Below are 26,747 nucleotides of genomic sequence, written 5' to 3' on the forward strand. Positions count from 1 at the left end.
TCTTAAATCCACTTGACTCTGGGATTGTCCAGTTCACATGAAATTGAGAAAAGCAGCCCAGGTTCTAGTCAAAACCAGAAATATTGAAAGAGAATTTTAAGCCAAATGGACATCTGGAGCAGAGATATAGGAAACATCATACTCAGGTTGAAATGATTGAATGGGTAAATAGGAAAGAGGCCAAGAAGATCACAGAACCCCAAATAAGCTGGGGGCAAATCTACTTCCCAAGGAGCTCAACCAGAATTCAACATTCAAGACAAGAGAAGCCATTCGATTCAATTCAGTAAGCATTTATTAAGCCTCTATTTTGTGTACTACTAGATGCTGGGGAAGATAACTAAATCACATCTCTTGCCCTGATGGAGTTCATAATCTGTTCTCCCAGACGTTTCCATCTTCCCGACTTCTCTGTTACTGTCAAAGAGACCACCATGCTCCCCATCACCGCGGCTTGCCATCCAGGTGTCTTCCTCAACTCATCCCATGTTTCTAATCTATTGCCACGTCCCCTAGTATCTTTCGTGTAGATATCCTCCTCTCCAGTCCCTACTTATTGTCTCATTAAAGCAAACCTGAACTATTGTAAAAAGCTGGCTAAAAGCAAGAGGTCTATTTGCTTCAAGTCTCTGGACATTCCATTTTTTTCTTAATTGTCAAATTGATCTTCATACTGTGTCGATCTGATCGTGTTATTCAGTAAACTCCAGTGCCTTCTATTACCTTCCAGATCAAAGATAAAATCTTCTGTTGGATTTTTCAAACCTTTTACAACCTGCTCCCTTCTTCCCTTCCCAACCTTACAATTTATTCTTCTCCACATAATCAATTGTCCAGTGATATTGGTATTGCTGTTTCTCAGGCACAGCCCTCCATTGCCTCATCTTTGACTTTTCACCATGTGTCCCCTTTACCTGGAATATTCTCTCCTAACATCTACCTGCTAACTCCCAGGGCTTTCCCAAAACTGATCAAATGCCCTCTTCTATAATGTATCACAGTGTCCAGCATATAGTAGGTACTTAATAAAAGATACTTAATTAAAAAAAAATAAAAATAAAAGTTGACTAACTTATCAACTACATGGATATAGGGAGTCAATGAAGGCACAAATATTTGTCACCATAATATATACACTTTCATGATAACCAGATTAAGGAGGTTCAAAAAATTGAAAAAGAAAATTGATACCTACCTGCTATAACAACCTGTGTTCTAATATAGCTTCTCTTTTGCACAGGACCTCCTCTTTATCCTAAAAAAGAAAACCATCTACTAGAAATTAGAATCTTGAAACAAACAAGCCCAATAAAGACCTTTCTTAGGGCAGATAGGTGCCTCAGTTTCTCGTCTGAAAAATGAGCGGGAGAAGGAAACAATAAACCACGCCAGTATCTTTGCCAAGAAAACCCAAAGGGGGTCTTGAAGAGAGAAACATGACTGGAAATGGTTGAATAACAAGAACAAAAAGACCTTTCTTGAGCAAATTAAAATTCAATTCAACTAAGTCAAGATTTATTGAACATTTGAAGAGTAACCAATGTAGAGTCTTCCTATACACATTGCTATATTGAAGACACTGAATAAAGCTGAACTCGTTTTGAAATCCTACTTACTTCCATTTATAATGGAAAAATGATTTTAAGAGAAGGCAACTATTCTTACAGGAGTTGGTATACCTGGTCTCTTTCCTTCTGAAGAAACTAGTTGGTACTCAGAGTGATACAAATGTCTTTATTACTGCCAAAGTCTAAAACTAGTCACAGGAACCGATTATATGGACAAGATCTCCTTGCTCACCACTTTGCCGTGGCTACCATCACACCAAGATTGTGCCACTTTCATCATCTTTTGGACAAATGCCACTTTTAACTTTATTAATATATGTGTGGTGAGAGTTACGTGTAGCATGAGGGTGTCATGTGTCCAACAGGAAACAGAACAGATATCTCTAGACTCTTCTCTCCCCATCCTTATCCAAAAGAAATGTTGTTTTCATGATGGGAAGCGGGAGGTTGGGCAGAAGTCACTGTCCTGCTCTTCTCAGAAAGAAGGACCAGGCTAAAATTCATCTCTCTACTCCCTTCAATATTATTAGTCAATTTCAGGGAGGTAGATGTTAGGTTAGTAACAAGAAAGAACTTCTTAATTAGGTTAAGATTTGTTAAAATAATTGTGATTTGGAATAAACACATTATAAATGTTAAAAAATATATATTATTAGTGTAGGGGAAGTGATGTTCACATTCAAATGAACACTTCTGATCAATATTCATTCATGGGGAAAGGAAGATTAAAACTTTCTGCCTAAGGTGTGAACACACATAAGAAGTAGGCAAGAAATTCATTTATCCAAATTAATAGTAAAATGACTATGAAGAAAATATACAATATAAAGGGGAATATATACAGAGTAAGGAGCTCTCCTACTGGGAGTGAGGTTGTTCAGCTCAACCAAGAGTGAGATCTCACCCAAGGAGAGATTCTCCAAAGTCTCTAACATAGTTTAGCAAACTGGGGAGAACGATATGATACGTCAGCTTCTTGCCATCCCCTCAGTAACCTGAAGTGCTATTGACATTATCTATTTTTCCTTCTGAAACTGGAAACAAGAAGTATTCAAAGCAACTACAGAACCCAAAGGGATTCCCTCCAACTCTATCTTATCCCTCCTGCAGGTATGAGACACTGATCTCCACTAATTAAGAGAGAGTTCCTTTCTAAAAATGAGCTTTCAGATTTGAATTATCTACACTTAAAAATACTACACAGTCATTGGCCATCTGTTCCTGACTCTACTTATTTTCCCTTGAATGGATCCATGTCTTTGCTTACTATTCACATGTCTATTGATTTATTTCTTATAAAACAGTAATATTCCATTTCTGCTCCCTTAAATATTATTAGCACATGTACAGCATTTATTTAGCTGTTCTCCAGTGAATGGGCTAGATATTTTGATATCTAGTTGTTGTTGGGTTTGGGGTTTTATTTTTATTTTTGTTTTTTTGCTACAACAAAAAAGTGCTGATATAAATATCTTGATGTATACAGAGGCATTTTCTTTTGTCAATGGCCTTTTTGGGCTATGTGCCTAGCAATGGAATAATTCCAAACTATATTCGAAAATAGTTGTAGCAATTCACAGCTCTACCAAAATTAGAACAATAACTACAAAACAATAGGAGTCAAATGTTCTAAATATATACAATGCAAATTGAACCCTAAGAAGAGATAAGATACCCATCCCCATCCCTACCTCTTTTTGCAGACGTTGAGGTTCACAGCTATGAGGCACTGTATATGTCATATTCTTAATGTGTCGATGGATTTGCTAAATTATTTTCTTTCTTTTTTTCCTTCTTTTTTAAAAAATAATTATACTTTACTTATTTATAAAATTCATTTTAAAAAATTTAAGTTCCTACTTTTCTCTTTCCCTCAAGTCCTTCCCCCCTCATTGAAAAGGCAAGAAACATGATATCAATTATACATATAAAGTCACACAAAACATATTCCCATATTAGTCATATTGCAAAAAAAAGAAAACAAGGAAACTTAATTAAGTTTAAGAAAAATATACTTCAATCTGCACTCAGAGTTAATCGGCCCTTCCCTCAGGCAAAGGCAGTTTTTTCTTTGCATGTTCTTTGGAATTGTCGTGTATCCTTATATTGACTAGAGAAGCCAAGTCTTTTACAGTTGATTATTGATATTATTGCTGTTTCTGTGTATAATGTTCTCTTGTTCTGCTCACTTTGCATAAATTTATAGAAGTACTCTGAGGTATTTTTTCCTGAAACTATCCGCTTTGTTATTTCTTATGGACAATAATATTCCATCACAGTCATAATACAATGACTTGTTCAGTCATTCCCCAACTGATAGGCATTCCCCATTCTTTGCCACAACAAAAAGAGCTGATATTAATATTTTATGCAAAAGGTCCTTTTTATTTTTTTTTCAACCTCTTTGGGATACAGACCTAGTAATACTAATCTTGGATCAAAGGATATGCACAGTTTCATAGTCTTTTACACATGGTTCCAAATTGTTCACCAGAATGGTTGAACCAGTTCACAAACCATGCATTAATGTATCTAATATTTCCGTATCCTCTCCAGAATTTTTCATGTTAGCCAATCTGATAGGTAGGAGGTGATATCTAAGAGTTATTTTAGTTTGCATTTCTCCATCAATAGGGATTTCCTTATGATTTCTTTTTCCTCCTGTTGAACCAAATCTGCATTGGTATAAGTCTCGATGACTTTTTCCCATTCCTAGAATTGTCCCCCTAGACCATTGATGCCTTCTGTCTAGCTTCATTTCTAAGTTCCAGGTAAAATCACATTTACAAGAAACTTTTCCTTGACCCTTTAAAGGAATTGTTTTCCCTCTGTTGATCATCTCCAATTTATCCTGGAGAAATCTTTTTTTTGTATGACTGTCACATGGAAACAAGATTAGACTTAATTAGTTTATCTCAGAGGGGGAAACTAGGAGTGGTAGGTTAAAGGTTCAAAGAGGTTGGTTTAGGCTATTGGGGAAAACTTCCAGAGAATTAGAGATGTCTAAAAGTAGGGCAGCCTGCTTCATGTGGTGATGGGTTCTTTCATATTGGAGGTCTTCAAGCAAAGATTAGCTGACCACCTGTCCAATATGTTGTAGGGGGGAAGGTTTTTAGGTTTGGAATACATGGTCATTTATGTATTCCAATGATCCCAGAAGAATCATTATAAGGTTCATTTCAATGCTGAAACTCTGATTCGGTGACTCATCTTTAAATGCCCACAAGATGATCTAGCTTTGGGTCTCTTGCCAAGCTTTCTGTAAGTTTATTTTTCTCTCTACTGCTTTTCATTGTTTTATGAGGTGACAGTTCTCAAAATATTCCACTATGGTACTCTATAAAATTTTACAAATGAATTTATATTCTAAACTAGTGTTGACCTTGGCTTCCACATAGACCTCTTAGACCAGAGAAGATCAACTATCTGCTGGCTGATGCAGTTTTTAGGCACTTTTGTTCTCCTCGTTGTGGTGACTGACTTCAGTTAAAATTCTTCAAGAAACAGTAATAGTTTATATTTATGTCTGGTCTTTTTAACCCATTTCCCTTTTCTCAATAATATCAACAGGTTGTTTAAATAGGTCAGTTGGTGATTCCCCTCAGTGATATGCCATATAGTCTCATTTTTATTATTTCTTGTAGGGTCATAAATTTTGATCAATAAAGGACTTTAGAGATCATCTGCTCCAGCCTCACTTCCTAAAGAAGAATAAAATGAGGCCCTTTCCCCAGTGTGAAAGCCTTGATTCAAACCTGGGGCATTCCCGATTCCAAATCCACTCTTCTGACTACGACATTCTTGTGTTTGACACTGATTTTAAGGCAATAGTCTGGCAGCACCTCGCTGATTTGGAAATGATTTTCACATAAATTTCTTGTGTGTGTGATTGTGTGTGTGTGTGTGTGTGTGTGTGTGTGTGTGTTAGGTGCTACTTGTTGGGCTCAGAATCCCTCAATGCTCTTTTTAAAGGAAATAGTCATGTTAAATAGCAATTAAGCTTCTATATAATCCCCAAGCATTTGACTTCGTATCTCTTTCTTCTGAGTGTTATCTTCTAATATTATTTCTGCTGTTCCCTCTCCACGCCATGCCAATCTTTACTCAGAAATCATTGATATTAAGTACATGTTGATTGAATTTCTTGTCAAGTTCTCCAGTTCCTTCATACTCTGCCATATCAGTGCACACAGTAATTGTTTGCTCACCATATAGCTTAGAATGCAGCCATTCTGGCCTCCATAAGCTTTTTCCATTCCTTCCATTTGACAGTACATTGTACCCCCAAATTCTCTCTTATTTTTATGCATTATTGTTTGTAACTATGTACGTACAAATAATCTTCTTAAATAAAGTATAAGCTCACTGAGGGCAAAACCTGTTTCTTTTTTGTCTTTGTGTTCTTGGCACTTCACACATATTAGGTCCTTAATAAGTAGGTACACTGCTTTTAGGTAATCTCTGCTCACTTTTTAACTCCCTATTATATTTGTTTTCTCTCATTAGATTGTGAGCTTCTTGAGAGGGAATATTTTTTTTTTTGCTTTTCCTTGTACCTCCTACATTTAGTACAGGGTCTGGCACATAGTAGGCCCTTAATGTTTGTTGACTAGTCTAATAACTGCTTGTTAATTGATTTTCATACACTGGCCTCTTACAAATGCTTATCACACCACTGCAATATGAGATGGTTCAGTGTCATTAAATGTTTTCTTGTTTCCACTGTATGAATCTACCTCATCAAAGAAAGAAATGAGCTTCCTTGTGCACCTCCTCTTGATGAAGTCATTCTGAGTCTTCACGATCATTTCTTCTCTTTATAGACAATCAATAATCACCCTTTGAGAATTTTATCAAGATTCAAAGTAAGATTCAGTGCCCTGTTGTATTCCTACTTCACTCACTTCCTTAATAAAAAAAAAAATTAAGTGATTTGCCCTTATCTGGTTCTGTAGTGTCTCCTGTTCTTGACAACTGTTTAATGACAACTGAAAGTGGTCCTGTAAGCATCAATGGCACGTACTTCACTTTGCCGGGAAATGTTTATATGAATCAAATTGTTTGTCAAAGACAACTAGTTGTTCATTTCTTATCTCCCTCTTTGTCTTGGATCTCAATCCCTCATGCATTCTTCTAGCCCTTTCCAGTCCAAAGAGGATTTGCCTGGACACAGAAGACAGAATTCTCAGTCTTCAATAAGCCTTGTCCACACACACACACACACACACACACACACACACACACACACACTTACCCTCACACACCAATCAAGCAGCAATCCTTTCCCTTTGTGGTTCCCCTCTTTTCCATAAGAAGCTCTCTTGTCATACTTAGTTCTTCATATCCCTCGGCTCATCTTAAGTTCTAGCCCTCTGACAGCATCAGGACGAGCTTTTCCTCCATTCTTTGCCCTCACTGACGCCTTCTGCATATGTCTTTTGGAATCTCAGTTATTTGGTGAGCTCCCTGTGCATCAACACATGTTTCTTTAAACAATTTCCCCTTCATCCTCTGCATCAGAATCGTTTCTTTGTGTCTTCAGAATTTCATTTTTCCTGGCTTCCTAGCCATACTGGGCTGACTTCCCTGGTAGGGTTTTGTGTTCTTGCTGGTTCATGTATTCTCCGTACTTTTTCTCTGTACCATCTTGACATCTGCTCTCCCAAATCTGGATTCTATAAACATCCGTACCTGCTTCTGCCTCCTCCATCACAAATTCCAAGGCACCAGGCCAAGCCCTAGGGATTCTAAGAAAGGCAAGCAATGACAACCAAACAAATGTCTTCCCTGAGAGAACTTGCGCTCAAAAAAAGGAAATCATGTAAAATGGCTGAGTACATACAGAGTAGATGTAATACAATCTAATGGGTGGCCAGATCTTGCTAATTACACTTCTTTGACATGTTTTCTATCTATCCCCTTCTCACTACTCACATGGCCACCATCTTAATTTAATCAATCATTCAACAAACATTTATTTAACACTTCCTTGTGCCAGGCAGTGGACTAAATACTGGACATAATCCAAAGAGAGGATTATGGGAACTGAATGTGGATCACAACATAATATTTTCACTTTTTGTTGTCGTTTCTCTGCATTTTTTCTTTGTCATATTTTTCCCTTTTTTATTTGAATTTTTTGTAACAAAATAACTATGGAAATATGTATAGAACAATTGCACATGTTAAACATATATTGCATTACTTGCTGTCTAGGAAAGGAGAGAAAAATTTGGAACACAAGGTTTTGCAAGGGTGACTGTTGAAAACTATCCATGCATGTGTTTTGTAAAGAAAAAGCTAAAAAAAGAATTACATATGTTTAACATATATTGGATTACTTGCTGTCTAGAGAAGAGGGAGTGAAGGGAAGGAGGGAGAAACATTTGAAATACAGGGTTTTGCAAGGGTAAATACATTTATTTTGAAAAAAAAACTATTGTTTAAAAAAATACTGGGCATACATACCAAGACATAAATGATACCTCACCCCTACCCCATACTCTCTCACCTCCTCTAGCCCTGCCCTCAAGGAGTTTACATTCTAACAAGGGAGACAACTCATAAAGATATATATCACTCTCCAAATCTCCATTCAATCAAAGTCCCCAATTGACTGCTTCTCTCCTAAGGATTCTAGGAATAATTTGAAGGGGCTCAGGTGGTCAAATGCTTATGAGCTCCCATATAGTATGTTGCCCATGGATTCCAGACAGAATTACTTATTTTTTGTTAAGGAGTATTTACTGAGATAGTATGCTACTAGTTAACATAAAGAACAATTTCCCCTAATCCTTAGGATCTACCATGACATAAAAATATACAAAGTCCAGGAGAAATGGGGATTTGTAGTCTACCTTCTAGGGTCCTGAATCTGCTGTTCTTCATCGCTGTGTTGAGTTTGTCTGTGGGGACTTCTCTCAACTCCTGGTTCAGGTGCTGCTTTCAGCCCTTGGTGTTGTTGCAAGACCATTGCTAGGAACACAAATGGAAAGTCCAATTCTGGGAGCCTCTTGAAGTTCACAAAGCTGTCCTCTGGTCACTGGGAGAGTCAGGAGGAAGAAGAAAGACTCAATTTCCACCCCAACTATTCTCTCCTCTGTTTACAGACACAAGGGTCCAGCTCCTCGAATTGTTCTAACGTTTGGCGGCCAAAACAGCTGCTGCCCGCCCTTCTCCAAAACGCACAGATCCGGGACTCGGATGGTTTCTTTGGCCATCAATCCCAGTGCACTTTGCAGCCTTCTATGAGTTCATCCAATAGCTCAAATTGCTTCACTTCTTCCAAGATGAATGAGGCCTTGTTCACACCTAATTTCCCTCTCCCTTGGGTATTTCATTCCATAACTGAATCAGAGTCCTCCTCATGTGCTGACATCTCCTCACCTGCTCATTCCACTAAATCTCTGGACATATCACATCACTGTCCATTGAATAGATCACAGAGAAATCACCGTAACCTAAAGAAGTCGAAATTTCTAGTGGGAAAGGAGCAAGGGCAAGCTGACCACATCTGCTGAGAGTCTTTCCCGGGCAAACAGTGCCCTGGCCCAGGAGCAGGCAAATTCATGGCACGTTGAGAATAAAAGAAACTGCCCAGAATGGGTGTCCCCTCCACTACCTTCAGCTAACACAGCTGTGTTATGTCTGCACTAGATTTGTGTTCTGGGAACAAACTAAACAGTCTGTCCACACAGAGGGCAGAGTGTATGTCGGATCTTCCCTTTCTGTGGCAAAAATAGGATCCCTTGCTTAGCAATTAAAAAAAAGTTTCAATGAATTATTGTCTCTGAGACATAGTCTGATCCACACCCCAGAATGTAATTACAGACGAAACTGTGGTTTTGGGTCGGAGTTCTTACACTCACATATCTGGAATCGTTTCCCAGAGTATCCATTATAGAGGCCACTTTAGAGGCAAACAGCACATAGTTGGCGCCCTGTAAAAGCTTATTCACACCCCACTTAGGTCACAACCTAGTCTCCTCTTGAGGAAGCTTGCCAAACAGTGATGGCTGTGGCCAAAACATTTGACCTTTGGGGAGAACATCCTCTTATTCAGTCTCCAAAGAATATTAAAGAGATGTTTAGTGTTCTACCTCTAAACGAGTCTGACCCAGAGGTTCTTCAACTCTTCTGCACCATGGACCCCTTTAGCAAGTCCATGAATCCCTATATATATATATACACACACATACATATTGGGTGTGGGGTTTAGCTGGGAAGTATTAAGTGTCAGAGATCAGATTTGAATTCAGCTCCTCCTGACTTCAGGGCTGGTGCTCTATCCACTGTGCCATTTAACTGACCCTAAAATATTAAAATAAATAAATAAACTCAGAGTCCCAGGTTAAGAATACCTGTCCCTAAACCTTACACAGGAGTACATACTCCAGTCTGCTCTTAGTTATACACGTTAGTGTATTGTTTGTCCTTAGTTTTCAAAGAGGGCCATGGCAACAGGAAGATAATGCTATGATTTGTAAGTGAATTGGACTTAAATGAGGGAGGGCTATGTAAAATCACCAGCCTCAGTTTCTCCTCCAGAGCCATCTGGAGCCAGAGGCAAAACATCCATCAGAATGACTGGAGATGACCCTGAATGCAGTGGAACCTTGGCCTTGGTCTCAATTTGCCTGGGGCAACACTCAATTGGTGGTTGAGGCTAGGTAAGAAATGAGGCAGAGGATGGTCTCTTTTACCAGTTTTAAAAAAAACAATCTGAGGGGGAAAGACCCTCAGAACTTCTGATCAAAACAGAAACAATTGCTATTTACATTCACTCTGAGTTAGTCAGATCCTAAACAATTACCAATTAACCTATAGCTGGCCAATCGAAATCCAGAGTGATTCAGGTTTAAAACAAGAATTTTAAGAAAGAAATTTAGCTGGTAAACCCCAAGATATCTTGGGAGATTTCAGCGATCAAAAAAATTTTATTTCTTCAGGCAGAGCACCTGCAGATAAGGGTATGGAGGAAGGAAGAGGAAGGAAGGAAGAAGCAGTAAGAAGTACCCACTTGGATTCCGGTTTAGGTCCTTCATTTCCAAATCCAGAGTTTTCCCATTCCATCAAGTACATAAACTATAGAACTTTATATGAGTGTAGGTTAGTAATAGTATCATGATTATTTCCTATCCTTTATATCTTTATATTATTTTCATATACAATGAAGTTTAGAGAGAGAGATGACCTTGTGACAAATTGCTATTCAACTATTCTTTTATGTTTCATTTTTGGCAGAGTATTGAGCAAGTAGATCAAATTACTATTTGGGGGCTTTATTATAAATAATTGAAAGTCTTGAGACCCAAGCTCATGTCCTGAAGACTCACTGGGAAAATCTTCAAGACAACTCCAATAAGACATTCAAAAACATTTATTAAGTCAATAAACATCTATTAAGTTTCTTACTATGGGCCAGTCTCTGTGCTAGCTGCTGGCTATGTAAGTATGAAAGAGAAACACGGTCTCTCCCCACAGAGGAACATACCCTACCATTCCTCAATTGTACCTCTAAGCCATAAAATTAGCATATCAGTGACTTGAACCTGATCTTTGCTTCTCTCTCCCATAAAATTGTCTCCTTGCTTCTAGCTCTTTGCTAAATTCTCTTGGAACTTAACCTGATTCACTATTACAATTATGATAAACTTTGCCCCTTAACTTGGAGATGGGTTCGAGTCTGAAAATTCTTTTGAGACTTCTCATGACACCTGTCTGGAATCCCAACATTTTGGGGTCTCCTTTGAATCCCAATATACTGATATGTTCATAAAGACTGGGTCCATTGGCTACTCTTCCACTATACCATGATAATGCTCAGTTCCAGTGGTTTCTTTGTTGATTTCTTAAGAACATTTTGTAGAATGAATTGGGAATTTGTCATCTGTTTGTTCACAAAGGATAGCAACCTTTTGGTATAATATTTTGATCACTTCATCGTGTCTTTTTAAGTATTTAAAAGGTGCTAAATGTTTGCAACCTAAAGTAGATTTGACCATTTTTATCATTTCCAAAAAATCTAAGATCCTTAAGGATGAACATAATAATTATCTGTTCTTTTATTTCTATCATGAACTTCTTTAAATAAAAATGCTTGAATCTGTCATTGTTAAAAGGTCCAACACTACTTTGTCAATATATTGTTGGCAAAATTAATGTGGACGTTTTTGAAGGTCTTTGTGTTCTACTCCTGAATGTAAGGTTTTGGTTTGGTTTAGTTTTTTTTTTAATAGACTCTATCTAGAGATAAATCAAAAATAGTTCATTCAATAAGTCTAATGGTCTATATGTATTATTTAGTTTTACTATTGCTCTATGAAGTGCCATATGTTCCTGAAGAAATTTTATATGTTTTTAACTTGCTTATCATATTATCTAAGAACATGTATTAGTATTCCTCCTTTTTGAAGAGGAAGTGATAATCACTCCATGTGGTAGCTCTGTGTTTTGTTAATATTATGTGAATTTTTGCTTGGATTATTATTAGTAGTCATAATGATAATAATATAATAAAGTATTAGTTACAAATACATTTACTAAATATTTTCTTCATATCATCCTGTTGAAACTGCCAAATAGGGAAAATATCTATAAAAGACATCGTGGGTTTGGGGGTTGGGTGGGAATGAGCTCTTGGAATTACATTCTTTTTAAGGGGATTTTTCATTTTTATTTTTAGCCTTTTAAAAAACTACTCTTCGAAATGGAAACTGATGAGAATTCCAAGCTCTTTTTTTGAGCTCTTAGTATTAATTTTAAGAAAGCTGTATAAACCGGGCAAGGCATCTCAATTACAAACAAAATATGCTTTGAAGCTGTGCCCATATTTTAATGTTTTCAATAAAAATTTAAAAATAAAGTCAGAAAGAAGGCATTTTCCAATCTTCAAAGGAGAACTGTAGTCAGATAGAGTAGGCTCTTGAAATATACTGGGGGGAATGCTGTGAATTGTGTTGCTTATGGTTAAGTGCCGAGTCCTTAAAAATTAATGTATTTTTGCCAGATCCTATAGCTTTAGGCAAGATAGGATTTCCACTGAAAGTTAAAAATTAATAATTGGATTTTCAATTGAAGATAGATGTTCCCAGAATTATCTAAAGAGCACAGAGCAGAAAAGACAACATATACACACCTCCCACAAAATTCTGATAACATTAATAGTTTGGATTACCAGTTTACCAAACCTGTTTCCAACCAAGCCCTAGTAAATGGAGGAAAAGTAGTGAAGAAGGATTCTACCTTTCTTGTTACCACCAGTGACAACTGCCAACCAATCCACTGATACCAATCAGATGTAGGAACCCTGAAAGTGGCAACAGGTCTCCCATCACTTGCCCTGCTTCCAGTCTAACCATGACAGCCATTACCAGAGAAGCAGCCCCTGTGGAAAAGGAGTCAGCCATCAGTCAAACAACTTCCACAAACAGGGAAGGCAAGCCAAGACATAAAGCAAGGTAAGGGAGATTCAGGAGACAGCAATCACCCCCGGCACTACAACAAAACAACAACCTCCACTATCTCTCTTCAGATTCTAGTGGAAACAACTGGGGATCTTGATCCCAAGAGCTAACAGTCATGTTTCCTAATCAAGTTATCTATTGGGGAAGTAACCATGGTGGAAGGAAAGCCTGGTGAGTGCTCCTGCAGGTACTGTGGCCATAGCTCTTAAATGCCCAGAATGGAAAGTTGCTGCCCCCCAAGTCTTGGCCACTATTAAATGATTCCACAGCAGAAATTGATAGCATTCTCTAAGTGTTGTTGTTCAGTCATTTCGACATGTCCAACCCTTTGTAGCTATCTTTTCTTAGTGGAAGAAAAAGTTGAGTTCTCCACCTTCTCTTCCTGTTCCTGATGATCTAAACAGGTGCTATACTTTTCCCTTGCATTCCCTTTTTTAAAAAACCCTTATTTCTCTTCACATAAAAATCAAGATCAATTATGAATGCTTTGTACTACTTTTTTACTTATCATTTGAGTCCAAAGAAATCAGAGAGGGGAAAAGCAGGGGCTATATAGAATACACAAAGATTTTAAAAGGAAAAAAGTCTGATACTATCTTGGCAATCCAAGCTTAAGCTTTTATTGTTTCATTAATAATAAATCATCTTAATAAGCTTCTCAAAATAAGAGGAAAAAGACCATATGGACATGAGAATTAATTTGCTTCTAGGCTCAAAAATTGAGTCCGTAGCCAAAGCAAATCAGTTTAAAAAGGCATTCTGTGTATCTTCCCCCCATGAGAAAGGAAAGGAGTCAGAGGGTGGGGGGAAAAGGCAGTGGCCAAAAGGAAAGGTTATATTGCCTTGAACTGTCCTTAGTAGGGAGAAACTCGAATGGTTTGAAAGGAATCTATCCTCTTCTTTTCAAGAAGAAAAAAAGGAAAATTCTTAGACAACTTTGCCCTCCACAGGAATATTTTCTGGCTACAAACATAAAACCAAGCACAGATTTTTGAAGTAGTGCAGTTGAGACTTCCTTCTAAATAACATTGAACCATTTAGGACCACGTTTTGTGTGTGGTCATTCAATCCAATTCATTGTCATGTCACATAACCCATATTTCTCTTATCTTGTTCATAAGAACTGCAGGAAAGCCTTTGTCAAATGTTTCATTTGAATATAAGTAAATTACATGAGCCATAGTCACTTGAATTATTGTTACTGTAGTTGAATATTTCAGTTGTGTCCAACTCCTTGTGTCCTCAATTGGGGTTTTCTTGGCAAAGATACTGTTTTGCCATTTCCTTCTCCAGCTCATTTTACAGATGAGGAAACCGAGGCAAACAGGATTAAGTGACTTGCCCTGGGACATACAGCTAGGAAGTGTGAGGGAGGCACTTATAAGTTCCTTGATATGCCAATCTAATAATTTAATACTTCAATGGATCCATTACTTCATTAGTATGAGAATTGTCTCTAACAGTGAACATTCAAACTCATTCACCATCTTCCCCATCAAAAAACAAAATAAGGCTCATCTAACCACACTTTTCTTGATGAAACCATCTAAGGTCTTTGTGGCTATTACTTCCCATCTAGATGTTCACTAACAATACATCCCTTTAACAATATGTCCTAGAATTCTGCCAAGAATCTAAGTCAGGCTCATTTACCATCAATTTTTTTACTTTTTTTTTTTTTTGAAAACAGTATATTTTCCCTTGCCCACTCCTATAGGGCCTCTCCTATTCTTCACAATATTTCAAATATCACTGACCATGGGTCAGCAATTACATCTACTGATTCTTTCACTGCCCTGGGATACAGTTTATCTAGGTATGATGACATGAACTCCTCAAGAATCTAGGTACTTATTATTGTCACCTTACTCAGGTTGGATTTGAACACTATATTAGATATTTGGGGATCATACTTCTCAGAACAAAGATCATTCTGCTTGACAGAAAATAAAAAGCAAAACAAGAGTTGAGTAGTTCTACTTTCTCTTGATTTATATAATTAACCTATTAACTCCAAACTCTAGTACCATCCTTTCTTTCATTTTCCTCTTTTCTCCAATATAATTTCATAAAAAACCAATGGGTGGTTTTCTTTGATTTTCTTGACAACTTAGCTCATTCTGACCTTTAGTACTTCTGGCATCATTCTTAAAGGATTATGTTATGGTTTCATATTCATCTTCTATTATCTACCCTTGTTTATATCTTCTGTACATGCTTTTTTATCTGATCAATGAATTTCCTGTGCATGCATATAAGTTTCTTAAGAGAAAGCTTCATTTTTCTCCTTATTAGAATAATTTCTCCTTGTCTTAAAGACATTATTTTTGAGGGTTTCCCATTTTCCCCAGACTGACTTCTCTTATTGAATTTTTGATTATGACATCCTGAAACCTTTGAAATCTGTTCTTTGAAAAAAAGGGTCGATATTGGACTTTTGACTGGCTTTCCCCTCCACTATTATGAATTATAAAAAAGGAGTGATCACTTCCTATCAAAGATCTGATCATTTCCATACACTTTTTCTCCTTGTTAGTCAGAAATAGGTCTAAGATGTCAGTTACTTCTAATACACCTTTTGAAGACTGAACTTCTATTTAAGACGAATCTAAGAATTAGTTATTTTGCTTTGGAGATAGATACAGAGAGAAAAAAAGGGGGGAAAGGAGCATACTCCATCAGAAGATTTAGTTAATGGAATACTCCTTTAGTACTAAATAATGCCTCCAAGTCAGGCTTATAATTTATTTCCTCAATCCCTCATTAATTTATTCCTTCTGTTTTGGTAGCCTATATAGGATATTCTAATTTCAGTATCATTTCTGTTAATTTCCACCTAAATGTTGTTCATTCTAGGAAATATACTTCTAAACCCACATTTCAGTCATCAGTTCAATACAACTAAGTTTTAGTAATACCTGAGATCAAATTTGCCTCCTTACTTTAAAATCTCTTGATCTTAAATCAACTTTGCTTGTGAGATGCACCTTTCACATTCATACTTACATTTATAATGCTGATCTCAGTTTTAGTGCTGGATTCTCTGAAATTAATCTCTCCTGTATTTCTCTTATGTTTCTTCCTGTATTATAGCCACCATCTTTAATATTTAGTTTGAGACTTATGTATAGCCATATTAAAGCCTCTTTTATTAGATTTAAGAGATCCTTTGGAAAAAAATATATATGTATTTTTTTTACTCCAGCTTCACTCAGTAACCTGTCATTCCTGTATTTTAAACAATAACCCAATCATCTAGAATTCATCTACTCATTCATTCAAATGCCTATCTCTTCTCACCAACTCCATCTTGGCTTATTGAAATGATTACATCTTAGTCCAACTCAAATTCACACTTTTCCATGAAACATTCCATGTGTTCTTCAAATGAATGTGATGGCTCTTTCTCAGAATTGTCATGGCCCTTTATTTATTTTGCTGACACACATATTCATCCCCATAACTGTTTTATCTCTTTTGCAAAAAAATTGGGAAAGAATAATTTCTTTTTTCCCTTTGGCACTATGTATACCACAGAGTTAACACTTCACTGTTTGTTGAATGAACAAATAAATGAATAAACAGAACAGAACACTGGTGTCAGTTAACTGACTTTTTCTTAACTATTTTTATTATGAACTCAATGGGCAATTTAATGTAAAAAGAAGAATCAGAAAGATTATATATGACCCTGTGAATTTTATATATATATATATAATTTAGTTTTATTAAAACTATATTATATTTAACATGATAGTAATAAAATTGTCCTTGCTTTCTATATTTCTATTGAACTTTCTGCTCACTTCTCTGCATTTTTCAATGTTCTGTTGACAATCTTCTCTTTCTTTTGTAATGATTATGTTCTGATTTATTTCCCCAAAGTCAATGAGGCAATATCTACTCTTCAAGAAGATTCAGGGTAACTTGAGAGATTTAAAGATGCCTTTTTTCTCAATTTATCAGCTCAGAGCCCTACTAACTTTTGGATGGGTCCCCCACATTCCCTATTAGGTGTCAGTGATGAGACCCCAGTTCTGTTTAACCATTTAGCATCGATCAGTTTTTACAAAAGGATATTTACTTCAAAGATACCGCAAAAACAAGCACAAGAAATTCCTTTTAGTCAAATTTCTACCCCAAGTGTACCCCTAGATGTGGTATGATTGCCAGTCTTCTTCTCAGTTACCACTGGCCTTTGGTTCTCAAAGGTCACTTCTGGCTCCTTGGAACACCAGCTGCAAAATCCAACCTAAATTCTGATGCACAGAGTCCTATGCCTCATTCTGCTAACCTCCAGATTAATCTCCTTCACTTAAAACAGAAAAAGATAAAAACAGAAGTCAATGATCAAGGTCTTTTTCCAAGACTACAGTTTCAGAGAAGAAAAAATCCTATAATCTACTCTTTTTTCAGCATCATCTCTCACTAGACACTGAGAAAAGGAATCACACACTCAGAGAACAGATAAAGGGGAAATGGCCTTAAAAAACTGATGCTTAGATGGACAGGCCTTTTAAATGCCTCTAGGGACAAAAAAAACAAAACAAAACAAAACAAAAAAAAAACCACAACTCCTTAACCATGTGGTTATCCAACCAAAACAAGCAAAATAATGTCCAGACATATTTTATAGTTCCTCTAGGCACTTCCCCCTAACATCACCATATCATACCCCAAAACAGACTTTTCAGGTATCTATACCTGGGTTAGTACATCCTCCTTGCATTTTCTGAATCTCAGTTAATGTACACAAATTCTCACCCCACAGAGAAGCCTTTGTCAGCAGTAAGAATGTAATTGAGCAAAACAAATCAGTTCATTGAGAATTCATTAGATCTGCAATTTTCAGTGTTAAAGCATTGTCTGTGACATTGAGGAGATAATCCAGGATCACCAAACTATTGTGGATCCAAGGCAGGACTGACAAGTTTTCCTAACTTGATGACCTTAATTTTATCCAGGAGGCTATGATGCCTCTGATTTTACCTACTAAAAACTGTAGCTCATAACTCATTAGAGCCCTCACTGCTGCTTCTGCCCAATAAGTTGGCTATTTAAATAGAATTTTATTACACTTTAATAGCATGAGGAATTCCGAAAAACATGAGAAGATTTACGAATACCGATGTGGAATAAAGGAAGCAGAACAATAACTGAAATAAGATAATGAAAACAGACTCTGATTAGTTGCAGTGACCAATCAATGAGACATACTTCCCTCCCCTAGAGAGAGGTGTGAGAGTAAAGGAGCATAATGGCTGTCAGACAAATGTCATTTTGTAAAGGAGTTGTGTTTAATTGTTTTTCTTTGTTTAGACCGGCCCTAGATTTAGCAAGACCTAAGTTCGTAAAAAAAAAAATATGACTTCAGACACACCTGTGTGACCTTGAGCTAGTCACCTCCATCTGCCTCAGTTTCTCAATTGTAACATGAGAATAAATAGAGCACCTACCTCCCAGAGATGTTGTGAAGATGATATAATCTAAATATGTCTCTTGGCGTAGTGCCTGGCACAAAGTAGGAGCTTAACCCTTTCTTTGTTACAAAGTAGGATTTAGTGAGAAGTGACTATGATGTAAAAAAGGAAAGGTATCAATAAATTAAAAAAAATAAATGAAATTGAATCATTGATTTTGCAGTGGAGAGACTGCTGGATTCAGTCACAATATTTGGGCGCAAAGTCTCACTCAATCAGTTATTATGCAGGTCATTTAACCTCCCTTACTCTCAGTTTCCTCAAGTGTAAATTGGGAGGCTAGACATGAGGATATTCACTGTCATTTTCAGTTCTCCATCTATCGTCCTGTGAAAAAATAAATAATCTCTAACGTCCTTTGTGACTCCCCTACACTGTAATAATGTGAACTATTTTCTAAAAAAGCAAGCAAAATGATCCCTGGAGAGATGTCAAAACAGACTCAAGGTTATTTGAGGGTTTGTTTGGGTGTTTTTCAAGCCAAAGAGATCAGAGTGGTGTTTAACTTGAAGTATTACGGTTTGCTAATGTCAGTTGTGCAGACGGTCTGTGTTGTTGCTCAAGGAGGAATTCAGTAACGAGCCAACAGATATAGTAGGATATTTACTCTCGTTAGAGTGTTCAAGGAATGCTTCTTTGGGACTCGAGCCGTCGGGAAGTTGTTGTCCGAGAGCCGAGTCCTATGCCGCCCGCTCCGCGGTCTCTCAACGTGCGCGCCTCCTCCCCCAGGGTCTGGGGGAATTCTTTGGAGAGCAAATCAGGAAATTACTTATCATTCGGAACCAGTGGAGAGTTATGAGTGCTTGCTTGCTGACACGAAGGGCTTTTGAACCAAAACGTCTGCACGCACTATAATTTAAAGGCTTCAGATACTGGAAGGTCTTGGGATCCATGTAAGTAAACAACTGACAGAAACCTTCCTCCAGTTTTTATTTGGGGAGAAGTGTTCAAGAATGAAACCTTCGGGCTAATGTCAGTGGTATTTCTGCTCTGCTCTTTTGAGAGTAGGAGGTGACAATTTTTGAGGAGGGAGGGACTTGATGTATGTGTTCTAGGCTCAATCAGAGGAATGAACAGCCCTATAGAGAAAGCCCTGCTGGTCATCAGCAATAAACATGGAGGTGGGGAGAAAGAGCAGGGACGGAGAGCTTCCCCCTCCTTGTTTCCCACAATCCAGTTTCGTGAGCTACTCTCCCTCTGACAGCCAAGTCTCCTCACTTCTGACGCAAGAAAGGACACTGCATTTAACGAGATCTGTGATGTAGGGCCAAGGACCCATGAAAGTAACCAACAGTGGCTTATTACATAGACACTGATTTACTGAGTTGTCAGCGAGTCAGAAACAGAAGAATCTGTGGTAGAAAAGAAAGTGTATAATTTTTTCTAGCCATAAGAGATCTACAAAATATTTTTCTAATTTACCAACAGGAAAAAATCTGTATATTCCTTCTCAATGTAGAACAGATGTCGGACCCTCTTTTCTGGACCTTGAATTTGGATTTTAGACTCACTGACAATTCAATATATCAATTTCTATGTAATAAGAACCTATCGCTTACTTTCATGTATAATGACCCCTGAACGGTCACTTCTGCCCTGGGAGGCTTTTTTCTAAGAAAACAAAGGCTCATTAAATGTTCCCTCTATATAAATATGGAATTCCCACTTTATTTTCCTTATAGCTTACTATACACATGTATTTATAGCTCCTAATCGTCATGGGTTAATAATCACCCAGAGTGAAGAAGCCTGAGCTCATCTACAGCCTGGGAATCTTTGTAAAAATTAAAACATGCAATAGCTAGCTCTTAACATAAGTGATATAAATTGTCCAAGTGCATCATTAGTACTTCCCCAATAACATAGACCATATCAATGCATTTCCTTCCTATATTACTGAAAGGTAGGGTATGGTAGTTGTTGAGTTTCTATTGGAAATAAGGATTGGAACCAGAATTGCATTGAAATAAGAATTTCCCAGGTGGGAAAACTCCATCTACCAACATAGGGCAACATTTTTCTCCAGCTAATAGCTAATCCCAGTTAGTGTAAGAAAGAATCCCTTAAGAAGTTCCATTGCTATTCAGTTTCACACTGCATATTTCCATGGGGCTGGGCATAATTATCATATTTTACATAAAATACAACTTTGAATTGTATGAATTACAATATGTAAGACCACTTCATGGGAATCATTATCCACACCAATCAAGAACAACAAGAGTTGTCTAAATACTGAGACATTATTGTACTGAAACAATGTTCTCCTGGCATTGATACCACACTGCCTCTCACATTATACCGTTTAGTGACCAATTCACATAATAAGCTGGAGTTGTTGTGTGTCAGTAATAATTAGGATCATTGTCGATTTTTGAAAACTTTTGTTGGTTCTGATAAATGAATCTTTGTAACTTTCCTAAAAGCTCAACTTTCTCTTCCCTACACCTGTCCAACTGAGTAGACATAACCTCTGTCTCAATTTTATATCTTTCCCTTGTCTTTCATTATAAAATTTTCAAAACATCTTGATTTTTCCCAGCTTTAATTCTAGTTGACATTTGGCTTTTTTTTCTCAAATTATAACTTCTGGCTCACGCTCCCACACACCCTGGGGTGATGAGACTTGGCTTTCTTCTTCTATATTAGTAATTGTCAGCAGGAACCTAAGGCCTATCAGAGGGGAGGAGGCTCCAGCATATATTCTACTTAAGTTTGGTATAATGAGCAATAGCAGATTATTGGCTATCACTGGGCAAAATTAATTCCATGGATTGATGTTCACTAATAGTAGTATACCGCATGTCTGTAGAATATGTCATAGTTCCAAGATGTTTTCCTCATAGTAATCCCACGAGATAGGGAAGGCAAATGTTATTACCATTTTACAGATGTAAATATCGAAACTCAAGATTCACTTGACAACTAGGCAAGTGTCATGGCTGCCACTTGAGTTTTTGTCTCCTTCCTCTACCACCAACTTTCTTGGCATTCCATGTTACCATAGCAACATCCTTCATTCTCAATGAATCCAAACACTAAAGTACCATTTTATCACAAGCATATTAATGGTTCATGCTTTCAGTGGATAATTCTGTCAGTCTCATCCAACTTTTTATGCCCAATATGTCATCGAGTGCTTTATAAATACTTTGATGGTTTTATAGTTTCCTTTATGTGAGTGCTTTTTCATGGTGCAGATCACAACTCATTTCCACATTCTCCAATGACTCTTGCCTACGTGGTTCTGTAAATCCTCCTTACAAGAGCTATCTGATAGCCCTAGTCTTGCCTCTGGTTCTTTGGATATTGCGTGAATGGATGTGCAGCAGTTGACTTATCCAAAAATCCAGCCATCATCTAATTTCTCTGTTCTATTTCTTAATAGTTCATTTTCATTTGAGTATTACAAATTGATTTGAATTTTTGTGGACATTATTTGGCTAATGCTGAACATCAGTCTGTGAAATAATAGGCACAGTAGTAATGGAGTTTATTTGTACGGCTCCTGAAAAGTTACAGAGCCCAGTTCTATAAAGCCCTTTCTTATTTGTGTCTTGATCTTCACAATAGCCCTGTGATGTAGGCGGGCTTTGTTGATTGTTGTTGTTTAGTTGTTTCAGTCAAGTCCGACCCCCTATGAAGTTTTCTCGGCAGAGACTCTGAAGTGGTTGGCCATGTCCTTCTCCAGCTCATTTTACAGATGAGGAAACTGAGGCAAATTGGGCTAAGTGCCTTGACATGGGTCAGAATCCAATCTGAGGTTGGATTTGAACTCAGGGAGATTAAGTCTACCTGACTCCAGGCTCAGAACTTTGAGTTCTGTGACATGCCCCTCCCCCAGACTCTCTGTTAACTTTACAAGTGAAAGAAATGGTGTTAAGACTGGCTAAGTAGCCTGCATGTTTGTAATCCTTGTATGGGAGGCAGTGTAAGTAAAGTGATCATTTTACAGATGAGATATCTGAAGTCCTGGAAGGAAAAAGCAGAGTACTGGGTCTGGACTCAGGAAGACCCAGCCTGACTTCAAACCTGATCTCACTTACTAGTGTATGACTATATCATGTGCAACTAATATGGCAAATTCAACTAACACTGATCATATACCTTTGGGGTTCAGCTCTGTGCTAGAGGCTGAGAGCAATATAACATATAAGACTTAGTCTCTCAGTTTGCCTCAGTTTCCTCATCTGTAAAATGAGCTGGAGAAAGAAATGGCAAACTAGTCCAGTATCTCTGCCAAGAAAACCCCCAGATGGGGTGACAAAGAGTCAAATGTGGCTGATAAATAACTGAACAGAAGCAGCAACCCGGTGTATCCTGGTCAGAGTTGGGATTCAAAGGCAGTCTCCCACCTCCATCAGTAAACAACTGGGCTATTCTCAGCCTCTCGTACATTCTCATTCCAGAGTTTCCCAAACTGTTCTGCAGAGCAGTGGAATTCTGTACCATGTGACTCAGGGTTTGGGAGAGGGCACCGACTGGGATTGAAATGTCAACATTATTTTTTCCTTCTAAGATGTGAAATGTGAAAGTATGTGTGGAGGGATCAAAACAAGCTCATTACATGTGGCAGAACATTCATTTGAAAATAGGTTCAAATTGATCTCTTTTGCTCCAAAGCTTCCCAGGGGCATTGATATTCCAACAACCCCACTCTCACTCCGCCCTACATTTATAGATTCTGTCAAAACAGTTCAAGACCAAAAGTGGCCTTCAGCCAAATTAGTTTGGGAAACTCTCCTTTAATTCTTTGTTTTGCTCTGCTCTTGGTCTATATTGCCTCCAAAGCATAGCAACCTTTTGACCCGCCCTCCAAAGTATGACAACATCCATCATTTTGACTACATTTGGTCCTTTCAACAGGAGGAAATAGATGGAATCTTGCCATGTGATATGTAAGTCAAACTTTCCTCACAGAACCCGGCAATTTGTAGTTGCTGCTGTGCTATATGATATTTCCTGGTTTTTATTTCTTTGGGAAAACAACTAAATTCAGCAACATTATAACACTCTGTGAAAAGTATTGTTGCTGTGGTTCAGTCATGTCCAGCTTTTTGTGATCCCATTTGGAATTTTCTTGGCAGAGATCCTGAAGGACTTTGCCACTTCCTTCTCCAGCTCATTTTACAGATGAGGAAACTTGGGCAAATTGGGCTGAGTGACTTGCCTGGGGTCATACAGCTAATGGGAGTCTGAGACTGGATTTGAACTTAGTCTCCTGACTTCAGCCCTAGCACTCTATTCACTGCATCATCTGGCTACCCAATGGAACCCCTGCCCTTGTGGCACTAAGGTCAGGAACTTCTACTCTAGCATATTTCCAAATATAACTCCCATAAAATCCTTCATAGTAAGAAATGCATATCTTTAATTCACTCCACAGAAAATACAGACTATTTGTCTAACAGAGAATGAAATAGATTATAGATTTATGTTAATTCCCTATACCAAAGATCCATAGGACCTTATAAATGGATTAAAAAACATTAGACACTCGAAGGATACACAGGAAACCTATAAATCATTCACAGTGGTAGATCAGTTCCCCTTAGAAGGCAAACATATTTTTGGGAAGCAAAACAAGCAATCACTTTCCCATTATATACCAGCACTATTCTAATATAAATTACTATAGGAGTGGGAGGTCCTTGTTTTTCCAAATTACTGCTTCCCTTTACTGCTCTTCTAGGTTTCAGAACAATGTGTAAAATATTCTTTTTTCTCCGAACAAGAGAAAATTTTCAAGACATTCCATTTTTCCTGTACAAGTGCTGATCCACAAACTCTTGAACAAAGGAGAATTGACATGAAGTACTGCCTTAGGTTGGCACTGCTCAAGAGATCTCCATCTTCTGTCTAGAAGGCTAGGTGGAGAGCTCATTATGCCAAGAAAATAAAAATCTCTATTGCACATGAGATGGTGGTTTGGGAGCATCATCCAAGAATTTCTCTCTCAGGCCAAGTGGGCACAGATATGGCTTTTTCTGCTATCTGCTGCTGTGAAAATTTATTAGCGATGTCATCTCTCAGAATAGGAAAGTTTACACTTAGGATCTCTTATCTTAAACCTCTTGAGTAAGCACGTGAGAATTCCATGTGTGTTTTTGTCCCAAAGCTGCCAATTTCAGTTCCCCAGATATAGGATGGGAAGGGGGAAAGACCACATATACACAAAGTTCCTTCTCTCCCAAACCTCGGTAATTTAATTCTACTCTGCTGAACTCTAATTTATTCTCCAATTGGGGGAAAATGAACAAAAATGGTAAAAGAAGCCTAGAACTGGATGTACATCATTACCACAGGAGCACATCCTTATGTGTCTCAAGCAAATCTGGACACAGCTCTTGTCACTGGAAACCAACAATAGTCGTATTATATTATATGCATAAACTATAGTTCAGAAATTTTCCATTCAGTGGGCATATTCTGTTTCCAATATTATTATTCAAAATAATGCAAATATGAACATTTTGTTATATATGCATCTTTTATTGTTCTATGAGACATAATCCCAGTGGTTTAATGACTTAGTCAAAGAATATGAACAATTTAGTACTTTTCTTGCCTACCTCCACATTATTTTCCAAAATGACTGAACCACTTCATAATTTCACCAACTAGACATTAGTTTGACTGTTTTCCTACAACCCTGCCAACATTGAATTTTTTTCTATTTTACTCCTTGTCAAATAAACAAGTATAAAATTATCCCTCAGAGTTTGTATTTCTTTTATTTATGACTTTGAAAATGTGTCAGATAGTTGTAGAAGGGTTTTTTGAAACCTTTTGAAAATTGGTTATATAATTTGACTAATAGACAATGGAATAAATCATAGATTTACATCATCTCCTTATATATTTTGAATGTCACAATTTTATCAGAGATATTTAATAAAATGATTTTTAATCTGTATGTTTATAATTCCAGATGAGTTGATTTTATTTATATAACAGCTTTTGAATCTTATATGATGAAAAGTGACTAGTCTTCAATGGTTTCCTCCATCATGATTATGATTATTATTTCTTTCTCTAACCAGAGTTTTAAAAGGTAGAATTTTCCATTCTTCTCTAATTTTTTTATGCTCTGACTTTATGTTTAGACTACTTATTCATCTAGAATTTATTCTGATTTATATGAAATACAAGATATTGGTTTAAACTTATTTTGTATAAAACTATTATCTAGTTTTCCTAGCAGTTATTGTTGAATAAAGAATATCTTTTTTAATAGTGCAAGTTCTTCAGTTTGAAGAACATTAGACAATTGTACGCATTTATTTCTAGCTCTTATCTAATCTAGTCTACTGAATTACTTTTTATTTTTGTATATATGGTTGTTTTAATTTTTGTTTTGTAATGTGATTTAAGATCTGGCAACATTTAGCTCCTTTCATTTCATTTTTTCCATTTTTTTTCTTGAAAGTTTTTATTTAATATTCCTCCTTGTAAATTACATTATTCAAATTTATTTAAATAGTATCACAATTTTAATACACGTGTATAATCCACATGAATATTGAATACATTTCTAAAATTACTTACATCTTCTTTAATTTTGTGGGGAAAGTTGTTGTTTGGCAGTCAAATATGTAGACATATTTTTTGTTGATAGAAAGTGAGATTTAGAAAAAATACTGTGTGTTACTTTAAACATAATTTCTTTAACTATTCTATCAAGTTCTTGTTAATAAAATACAGAAATAACTATGAATTTTGTGGATTCAGTTTCCAGCTACTTTACTAAAGCTAGTTAGCTAGCTAGCTAGTTAGATGATAGAGATGTAGATATAGACATATTAATTCTCTGTGGTATTCTAAGAAAATCATATTGTCCATAAGTTGAACATCTTGCATCTCCTTTACCCATTCTTATTCCTTTTATATGTTTTTTCTTCCTTATTGCTATTATTCTTATTTCAAGTGCTATGTTGAATAACAGTGGAAATAGCAGGCAGCCTGGTTTAATCCCAATTTTATTGGGAAAACTTTCAGTTATTTTCCGTTACAACTCATGCTAACACTTGGTTTTGAATCAAAGGATTTTTTTTTTACCATTTTAAAGAACAGTCCTTCCAATTTATTAATATTTTGAAACATTTTTAGCATAAATGTTATATATCTTCTAAGTCTTTTTGTATCTATTGATATAATAATGTGAATTTGTTGTTTTTCTTATTAATATGATTTATTATGCTAATAGTTTTGCCAGTGTTGAATCACCCACACAT

General features: G+C 36.8%; 1 protein-coding gene across 2 annotated transcripts in view; it reads left to right on the top strand.

Moving 5' to 3' along the window:
• The window catches only part of C1QTNF7 (C1q and TNF related 7), a 118,766-nt gene that overhangs the window by 24,857 nt on the left and 67,162 nt on the right, over positions 1–26,747 (top strand). The window contains exon 1 of one of the 2 annotated variants that reach the window (XM_003773374.4): positions 18,428–19,406. The exons of the other annotated variant lie outside the window; for it this stretch is intronic. The gene's annotated coding sequence lies outside the window, so the exon portion shown is untranslated. Of the gene's footprint in view, positions 1–18,427; positions 19,407–26,747 lie in introns of those variants that run through there. 2 annotated transcript variants of the gene reach the window in all.

The sequence above is a fragment of the Sarcophilus harrisii genome, chromosome 6, assembly GCF_902635505.1.
Source record: "Sarcophilus harrisii chromosome 6, mSarHar1.11, whole genome shotgun sequence".
NCBI lineage: Eukaryota > Metazoa > Chordata > Mammalia > Dasyuromorphia > Dasyuridae > Sarcophilus > Sarcophilus harrisii.